Source organism: Oncorhynchus masou, unplaced genomic scaffold (assembly GCF_036934945.1).
Source record: "Oncorhynchus masou masou isolate Uvic2021 unplaced genomic scaffold, UVic_Omas_1.1 unplaced_scaffold_936, whole genome shotgun sequence".
Lineage (NCBI taxonomy): Eukaryota > Metazoa > Chordata > Actinopteri > Salmoniformes > Salmonidae > Oncorhynchus > Oncorhynchus masou.
In genome coordinates, this window is record NW_027015848.1 from 105,090 (window position 1) to 115,000 (window position 9,911).

Here is a 9,911-nt window from a genome sequence, read left to right on the forward strand (position 1 = left end):
TAAAGTAGTGCACTACATAGGGAGCCATTTGAGACGTTACCCCAAAGAGCAGATGAAATGTAAAGGTGTTTTTATTTTCTTTGTTTTGTTTGAGGAGACACTAATAAAGGAGGGACATGTTTTGTTTGAGGAGACACTAATAAAGGAGGAACATGTTTTGTTTGAGGAGACACTAATAAAGGAGGGACATGTCGTTCCTTCGTCATCACTGACTGAATTAAAAGATGGGGAAAGTTCTGTGTTTATTGTTGTCCTTCGTCATTATTATTATTATTATTATTATGGAACAAAATCATAAAAAACATCTCCCATGAGGAAGTGCTGAGTGCTACGGTATGTACCGTGTCGAGTGAAAATGATGGATGACAACAGCACCACTATTCTCTGTAATCTACTCATCTCATGACCAGAGTCAGCTATATCATTTACAGTTACAGCTCTTCAATCATTGGTTCTTCTCTGGTGGTTCCGAAAGCAGGTGATTGGTTCTTCTCTGGTGGTTCTTCTCTGGTGGTTCCGAAAGCAGGTGATTGGTTCTTCTCTGGTGGTTCCGAAAGCAGGTGATTGGTTCTTCTCTGGTGGTTCCGAAAGCAGGTGATTGGTTCTTCTCTGGTGGTTCTGAAAGCAGGTGATTAGTTCTTCTCTGGTGGTTCTGAAAGCAGGTGATTGGTTCTTCTCTGGTGGTTCTGAAAGCAGGTGATTGGTTCTTCTCTGGTGGTTCTGAAAGCAGGTGATTGGTTCTTCTCTGGTGGTTCTGAAAGCAGGTGATTGGTTCTTCTCTGGTGGTTCTGAAAGCAGGTGATTGGTTCTTCTCTGGTGTTCTGAAAGCAGGTGATTGGCAGCTACAGCTTGAGCTCTTTGATCATTGGCTGTCCCTTCAGGCCCAGTAGCAGGTTGTTGGCTGCCAGAGCTGACATGGCATTATCCTACGTGTCTCTAGGACGCACTGGCAATGTGGGGGAGGATCACTGGAGAGATCTAGATGAGAGGATCACTGGAGAGAGAGAGCTGACAGGGAGGATCACTGGAGAGAGAGATGAGAGGGAGGATCACTGGAGAGAGAGAGCTACAGGGAGGATCACTGGAGAGAGAGATGAGAGGGAGGATCACTGGAGAGAGAGAGAGATGAGAGAGGATCACTGGAGAGAGAGAGAGATGAGGGAGGATCACTGGAGAGAGAGAGAGATGAGGATCACTGGAGAGAGAGATGACAGGGAGGATCACTGGAGAGAGAGAGAGATGAGAGGATCACTGGAGAGAGAGATGACGGAGGATCACTGGAGAGAGAGAGAGATGAGAGAGGATCACTGGAGAGAGAGAGCTACAGGGAGGATCACTGGAGAGAGAGAGAGATGAGAGGGAGGATCACTGGAGAGAGAGAGAGATGAGGATCACTGGAGAGAGAGAGATGAGAGGATCACCAGAGTGAGAGAGAGATGACAGGGAGGATCACTGGAGAGAGAGAGATGAGGGAGGATCACTGGAGAGAGAGATGAGAGGATCACCGGAGTGAGAGAGAGATGACGGGGAGGATCACTAGAGAGAGAGCGAGAGAGATGACAGGGAGGATCACTGGAGAGAGAGAGATGAGAGAGGGAGGATCACGAAACAGGCAGTACAGGACTGACAACAGTAATAAACAGGCAGTACAGGACTGACAACAGTATTAAACAGGCAGTACAGGACTGACAGACAGTAATACACAGGCAGTACAGGACTGACAGACAGTAATAAACAGGCAGTACAGGACTGACAGACAGTAATAAACAGGCAGTACAGGACTGACAGACAGTAATAAACAGGCAGTACAGGACTGACAGACAGTAATAAACAGGCAGTACAGGACTGACAACAGTATTAAACAGGCAGTACAGGACTGACAGACAGTAATAAACAGGCAGTACAGGACTGACAACAGTATTAAACAGGCAGTACAGGACTGACAGACAGTAATAAACAGGCAGTACAGGACTGACAACAGTAATAAACAGGCAGTACAGGACTGACAGACAGTAATAAACAGGCAGTACAGGACTGACAACAGTATTAAACAGGCAGTACAGGACTGACAGACAGTAATAAACAGGCAGTACAGGACTGACAGACAGTAATAAACAGGCAGTACAGGACTGACAACAGTATTAAACAGGCAGTACAGGACTGACAGGCAGTACAGGACTGACAACAGTAATAAATTAAACAGGCAGTACAGGACTGAAAGACAGTATTAAACAGGCAGTACAGGACTGACAACAGTATTAAACAGGCAGTACAGGACTGACAGACAGTAATAAACAGGCAGTACAGGACTGACAGACAGTAATAAACAGGCAGTACAGGACTGACAACAGTAATAAACAGGCAGTACAGGACTGACAGACAGTAATAAACAGGCAGTACAGGACTGACAGACAGTAATAAATGAAACAGGCAGTACAGGACTGACAGACAGTAATAAACAGGCAGTACAGGACTGACAACAGTAATAAACAGGCAGTACAGGACTGACAGACAGTAATAAACAGGCAGTACAGGACTGACAACAGTAATAAATTAAACAGGCAGTACAGGACTGACAGACAGTAATAAACAGGCAGTACAGGACTGACAACAGTAATAAATTAAACAGGCAGTACAGGACTGACAACAGTAGTAAACAGGCAGTACAGGACTGACAGACAGTAATAAACAGGCAGTACAGGACTGACAACAGTAATAAACAGGCAGTACAGGACTGACAACAATAATACATGAAACAGGCAGTACAGGACTGACAACAGTAATACATGAAACAGGCAGTACAGGACTGACAGACAGTAATAAACAGGCAGTACAGGACTGACAACAGTATTAAACAGGCAGTACAGGACTGACAGACAGTAATAAACAGGCAGTACAGGACTGACAACAGTAATAAACAGGCAGTACAGGACTGACAACAGTAATAAACAGGCAGTACAGGACTGACAGACAGTAATAAACAGGCAGTACAGGACTGACAGACAGTAATAAACAGGCAGTACAGGACTGACAACAGTAATAAACAGGCAGTACAGGACTGACAGACAGTAATAAACAGGCAGTACAGGACTGACAACAGTATTAAACAGGCAGTACAGGACTGACAACAGTATTAAACAGGCAGTACAGGACTGACAACAATAATAAATAAACAGGCAGTACAGGACTGACAACAGTAATAAACAGGCAGTACAGGACTGACAGACAGTAATAAATTAAACAGGCAGTACAGGACTGACAGACAGTAATAAACAGGCAGTACAGGACTGACAACAGTATTAAACAGGCAGTACAGGACTGACAACAGTAATAAACAGGCAGTACAGGACTGACAGACAGTAATAAACAGGCAGTACAGGACTGACAACAGTAATAAACAGGCAGTACAGGACTGACAGACAGTAATAAACAGGCAGTACAGGACTGACAACAGTAATAAACAGGCAGTACAGGACTGACAGACAGTAATAAACAGGCAGTACAGGACTGACAACAGTAATAAACAGGCAGTACAGGACTGACAGACAGTAATAAACAGGCAGTACAGGACTGACAGACAGTAATAAACAGGCAGTACAGGACTGACAGACAGTATTAAACAGGCAGTACAGGACTGACAACAATAATAAATAAACAGGCAGTACAGGACTGACAACAGTAATAAACAGGCAGTACAGGACTGACAGACAGTAATAAACAGGCAGTACAGGACTGACAACAGTAATAAACAGGCAGTACAGGACTGACAACAATAATAAATAAACAGGCAGTACAGGACTGATAGACAGTAATAAACAGGCAGTACAGGACTGACAACAATAATAAATAAACAGGCAGTACAGGACTGACAACAGTAATAAACAGGCAGTACAGGACTGACAGACAGTAATAAACAGGCAGTACAGGACTGACAACAGTAATAAACAGGCAGTACAGGACTGACAACAATAATAAATAAACAGGCAGTACAGGACTGATAGACAGTAATAAACAGGCAGTACAGGACTGACAACAGTAATAAACAGGCAGTACAGGACTGACAACAGTAATAAACAGGCAGTACAGGACTGACAGACAGTAATAAACAGGCAGTACAGGACTGACAACAGTAATAAACAGGCAGTACAGGACTGACAACAGTAATAAACAGGCAGTACAGGACTGACAGACAGTAATAAACAGGCAGTACAGGACTGACAACAATAATAAATAAACAGGCAGTACAGGACTGACAACAGTATTAAACAGGCAGTACAGGACTGACAACAGTAATAAACAGGCAGTACAGGACTGACAACAGTAATAAACAGGCAGTACAGGACTGACAACAGTAATAAACAGGCAGTACAGGACTGACAGACAGTAATAAACAGGCAGTACAGGACTGACAGACAGTAATAAACAGGCAGTACAGGACTGACAGACAGTAATAAACAGGCAGTACAGGACTGACAGACAGTAATAAACAGGCAGTACAGGACTGACAGACAGTAATAAACAGGCAGTACAGGACTGACAACAGTAATAAACAGGCAGTACAGGACTGACAACAGTAATAAACAGGCAGTACAGGACTGACAGACAGTAATAAACAGGCAGTACAGGACTGACAACAGTAATAAACAGGCAGTACAGGACTGACAACAGTAATAAACAGGCAGTACAGGACTGACAGACAGTAATAAACAGGCAGTACAGGACTGACAGACAGTAATAAACAGGCAGTACAGGACTGACAACAGAAATAAACAGGCAGTACAGGACTGACAGACAGTAATAAACAGGCAGTACAGGACTGACAACAGTAATAAACAGGCAGTACAGGACTGACAACAGTAATAAACAGGCAGTACAGGACTGACAGACAGTAATAAACAGGCAGTACAGGACTGACAGACAGTAATAAACAGGCAGTACAGGACTGACAACAGTAATAAACAGGCAGTACAGGACTGACAGACAGTAATAAACAGGCAGTACAGGACTGACAACAGTAATAAACAGGCAGTACAGGACTGACAACAGTAATAAACAGGCAGTACAGGACTGACAACAGTAATAAACAGGCAGTACAGGACTGACAACAGTAATAAACAGGCAGTACAGGACTGACAGACAGTAATAAACAGGCAGTACAGGACTGACAGACAGTAATAAATTAAAACAGGAAATAGCAGGGTGAACTTGATGGAGACTCTGAACCAATCACACCCCGTGTTTATACTCACCACAGTTGTTAAGGGTGAAGAGCGGGTGGCTGGTGGGCAGGGGTTCAGGGACGGTGACGTCGAGTCCAGCTCCCGCTATCTGACCGCTGGACAGGGCTTCATACAGATCCTCCTGGTCTACCACCCCTCCTCTGCCACACACAGCCATCATCATGTTACTGTCTACCACCCCTCCTCTACCACACACAGCCATCATCATGTTACTGTCTACCACCCCTCCTCTACCACACACAGCCATCATGTTACTGTCTACCACCCCTCCTCTACCACACACAGCCATCATGTTACTGTCTACCACCCCTCCTCTACCACACACAGCCATCATGTTACTGTCTACCACCCCTCCTCTACCACACACAGCCATCATGTTACTGTCTACCACCCCTCCTCTACCACACACAGCCATCATCATGTTACTGTCTACCACCCCTCCTCTACCACACACAGCCATCATCATGTTACTGTCTACCACACACAGCCATCATCATGTTACTGTCTACCACCCCTCCTCTACCACACACAGCCATCATGTTACTGTCTACCACCCCTCCTCTACCACACACAGCCATCATGTTACTGTCTACCACCCCTCTACCACACACAGCCATCATGTTACTGTCTACCACCCCTCTACCACACACAGCCATCATGTTACTGTCTACCACACACAGCCATCATGTTACTGTCTACCACCCCTCCTCTACCACACACAGCCATCATGTTACTGTCTACCACCCCTCCTCTGCCACACACAGCCATCATGTTACTGTCTACCACCCCTCCTCTACCACACACAGCCATCATGTTACTGTCTACCACCCCTCTACCACACACAGCCATCATCATGTTACTGTCTACCACCCCTCTACCACACACAGCCATCATGTTACTGTCTACCACCCCTCTACCACACACAGCCATCATCATGTTACTGTCTACCACCCCTCTACCACACACAGCCATCATGTTACTGTCTACCACCCCTCTACCACACAGAGCCATCATGTTACTGTCTACCACCCCTCTACCACACAGAGCCATCATGTTACTGTCTACCACCCCTCCTCTGCCACACACAGCCATCATCATGTTACTGTCTACCACACACAGCCATCATGTTACTGTCTACCACCCCTCCTCTGCCACACACAGCCATCATGTTACTGTCTACCACCCCTCCTCTGCCACACACAGCCATCATGTTACTGTCTACCACCCCTCCTCTGCCACACACAGCCATCATGTTACTGTCTACCACCCCTCTACCACACACAGCCATCATCATGTTACTGTCTACCACCCCTCTACCACACACAGCCATCATGTTACTGTCTACCACCCCTCCTCTGCCACACACAGCCATCATGTTACTGTCTACCACCCCTCCTCTACCACACACAGCCATCATGTTACTGTCTACCACCCCTCTACCACACACAGCCATCATGTTACTGTCTACCACCCCTCCTCTACCACACACAGCCATCATGTTACTGTCTACCACCCCTCTACCACACACAGCCATCATGTTACTGTCTACCACCCCTCCTCTACCACACACAGCCATCATGTTACTGTCTACCACCCCTCTACCACACACAGCCATCATGTTACTGTCTACCACCCCTCCTCTACCACACACAGCCATCATGTTACTGTCTACCACCCCTCCTCTACCACACAGAGCCATCATGTTACTGTCTACCACCCCTCCTCTACCACACACAGCCATCATGTTACTGTCTACCACCCCTCCTCTACCACACAGAGCCATCATGTTACTGTCTACCACCCCTCTACCACACACAGCCATCATGTTACTGTCTACCACCCCTCCTCTACCACACACAGCCATCATGTTACTGTCTACCACCCCTCTACCACACAGCCATCATGTTACTGTCTACCACCCCTCCTCTACCACACACAGCCATCATGTTACTGTCTACCACCCTCCTCTACCACACAGAGCCATCATGTTACTGTCTACCACCCTCCTCTACCACACAGAGCCATCATGTTACTGTCTACCACCCCTCCTCTACCACACACAGCCATCATGTTACTGTCTACCACCCCTCCTCTACCACACAGAGCCATCATGTTACTGTCTACCACCCCTCTACCACACACAGCCATCATGTTACTGTCTACCACCCCTCCTCTACCACACACAGCCATCATGTTACTGTCTACCACCCCTCTACCACACACAGCCATCATGTTACTGTCTACCACCCCTCTACCACACACAGCCATCATGTTACTGTCTACCACCCCTCCTCTACCACACAGAGCCATCATGTTACTGTCTACCACCTCTCCTCTGCCACACACAGCCATCATCATGTTACTGTCTACCACCCCTCCTCTACCACACACAGCCATCATGTTACTGTCTACCACCCCTCTACCACACACAGCCATCATGTTACTGTCTACCACCCCTCCTCTACCACACACAGCCATCATCATGTTACTGTCTACCACACACAGCCATCATGTTACTGTCTACCACCCCTCCTCTACCACACACAGCCATCATGTTACTGTCTACCACACACAGCCATCATCATGTTACTGTCTACCACCCCTCCTCTACCACACACAGCCATCATGGTACTGTCTACCACCCCTCCTCTACCACACACAGCCATCATGTTACTGTCTACTACACACAGCCATCATGTTACTGTCTACCACACCTCCTCTACCACACACAGCCATCATCATGTTACTGTCTACCACACACAGCCATCATGTTACTGTCTACTACACACAGCCATCAAGTTACTGTCTACCACCCCTCCTCTACCACACACAGCCATCATGTTACTGTCTACCACCCCTCCTCTACCACACACAGCCATCATGTTACTGTCTACTACACACAGCCATCAAGTTACTGTCTACCACCCCTCCTCTACCACACACAGCCATCATGTTACTGTCTACCACCCCTCCTCTACCACACACAGCCATCATCATGTTACTGTCTACCACACACAGCCATCATGTTGCTGTCTACCACCCCTCCTCTACCACACACAGCCATCATGTTGCTGTCTACCACCCCTCCTCTACCACACACAGCCATCATGTTACTGTCTACTACACACAGCCATCATGTTACTGTCTACCACACCTCCTCTACCACACACAGCCATCATCATGTTACTGTCTACCACACACAGCCATCATGTTACTGTCTACTACACACAGCCATCATGTTACTGTCTACCCCTCCTCTACCACACAGAGCCATCATGTTACTGTCTACCACCCCTCCTCTACCACACACAGCCATCATGTTACTGTCTACCACCCCTCTACCACACACAGCCATCATGTTACTGTCTACCACCCCTCCTCTACCACACACAGCCATCATGTTACTGTCTACCACCCCTCTACCACATACAGCCATCATGTTACTGTCTACCACCCCTCCTCTACCACACACAGGAGTTACAGTGTGTTACTATGTGTCACCGTCGGTTACCGTGTGTTACCGTGTGTTACTGTGTGTGTGTGTGTGTGCGTGCTTGGTCACCTGCTGGTGTTGATGAAGATGGAGGTATTCTTCATTTTGGAGAACAGGTCCTTGTTACAGATGTCTTTAGTCTCTGGTGTCAGAGCACAACACACTGACAGGAAGTCAGACTGGCTGGCCAGCTCATCCATAGAGACTAGAGGGAGAGAGCACAACACACTGTCAGGAAGTCAGACTGACTGGCCAGCTCATCCATAGAGACTAGAGGGAGAGAGGACAACACACTGACAGGAAGTCAGAGAGAGGGAGAGAGGACAACACACTGACAGGAAGTCAGACTGACTGGCCAGCTCATCCATAGAGACTAGAGGGAGAGAGGACAACACACTGACAGGAAGTCACACTGACTGGCCAGCTCATCCATAGAGACTAGAGGGAGAGAGGACAACACACTGACAGGAAGTCAGACTGACTGGCCAGCTCATCCATAGAGACTAGAGGGAGAGAGGACAACACACTGACAGGAAGTCAGAGAGACTGGCCAGCTCATCCATAGAGACAAGAGGGAGAGGGAGAGAGGACAACACACTGACAGGAAGTCACACTGACTGGCCAGCTCATCCATAGAGACTAGAGGGAGAGAGGACAACACACTGACAGGAAGTCAGACTGACTGGCCAGCTCATCCATAGAGACTAGAGGGAGAGAGGACAACACACTGACAGGAAGTCAGACTGACTGGCCAGCTCATTCATAGAGACTAGAGGGAGAGAGGACAACACACTGACAGGAAGTCAGACTGACTGGCCAGCTCATCCATAGAGACAAGAGGGAGAGGGAGAGAGGACAACACACTGACAGGAAGTCAGACGGACTGGCCAATGACCATCCATAACATTCAGCATCAAGTCTAGGAATCTCTCAACACAACACAGTATGACATCAGAAATGACACACAAACTATTGTTGATTTAATGTTTTTAAAAGTGTTTTATTTTGTATATTCATATCTCAGAGGTACCATATTCCCCACTACACCATATCTCAGTGGTACCATATTCCCCATTACACCATATCTCAGTGGTACCATATTCCCCATTACACCATATCTCAGTGGTCCCATATTCCCCATTACACCATATCTCAGTGGTACCATATTCCCCACTACA

General features: G+C 47.0%; 1 pseudogene; it reads right to left on the reverse strand.

The window, feature by feature from the left end:
* Positions 1 to 225: 225 nt before the first annotated feature.
* The window catches only part of LOC135538287 (glyoxylate reductase/hydroxypyruvate reductase-like), a 21,576-nt pseudogene continuing 11,890 nt past the window's right edge, over positions 226 to 9,911 (reverse strand).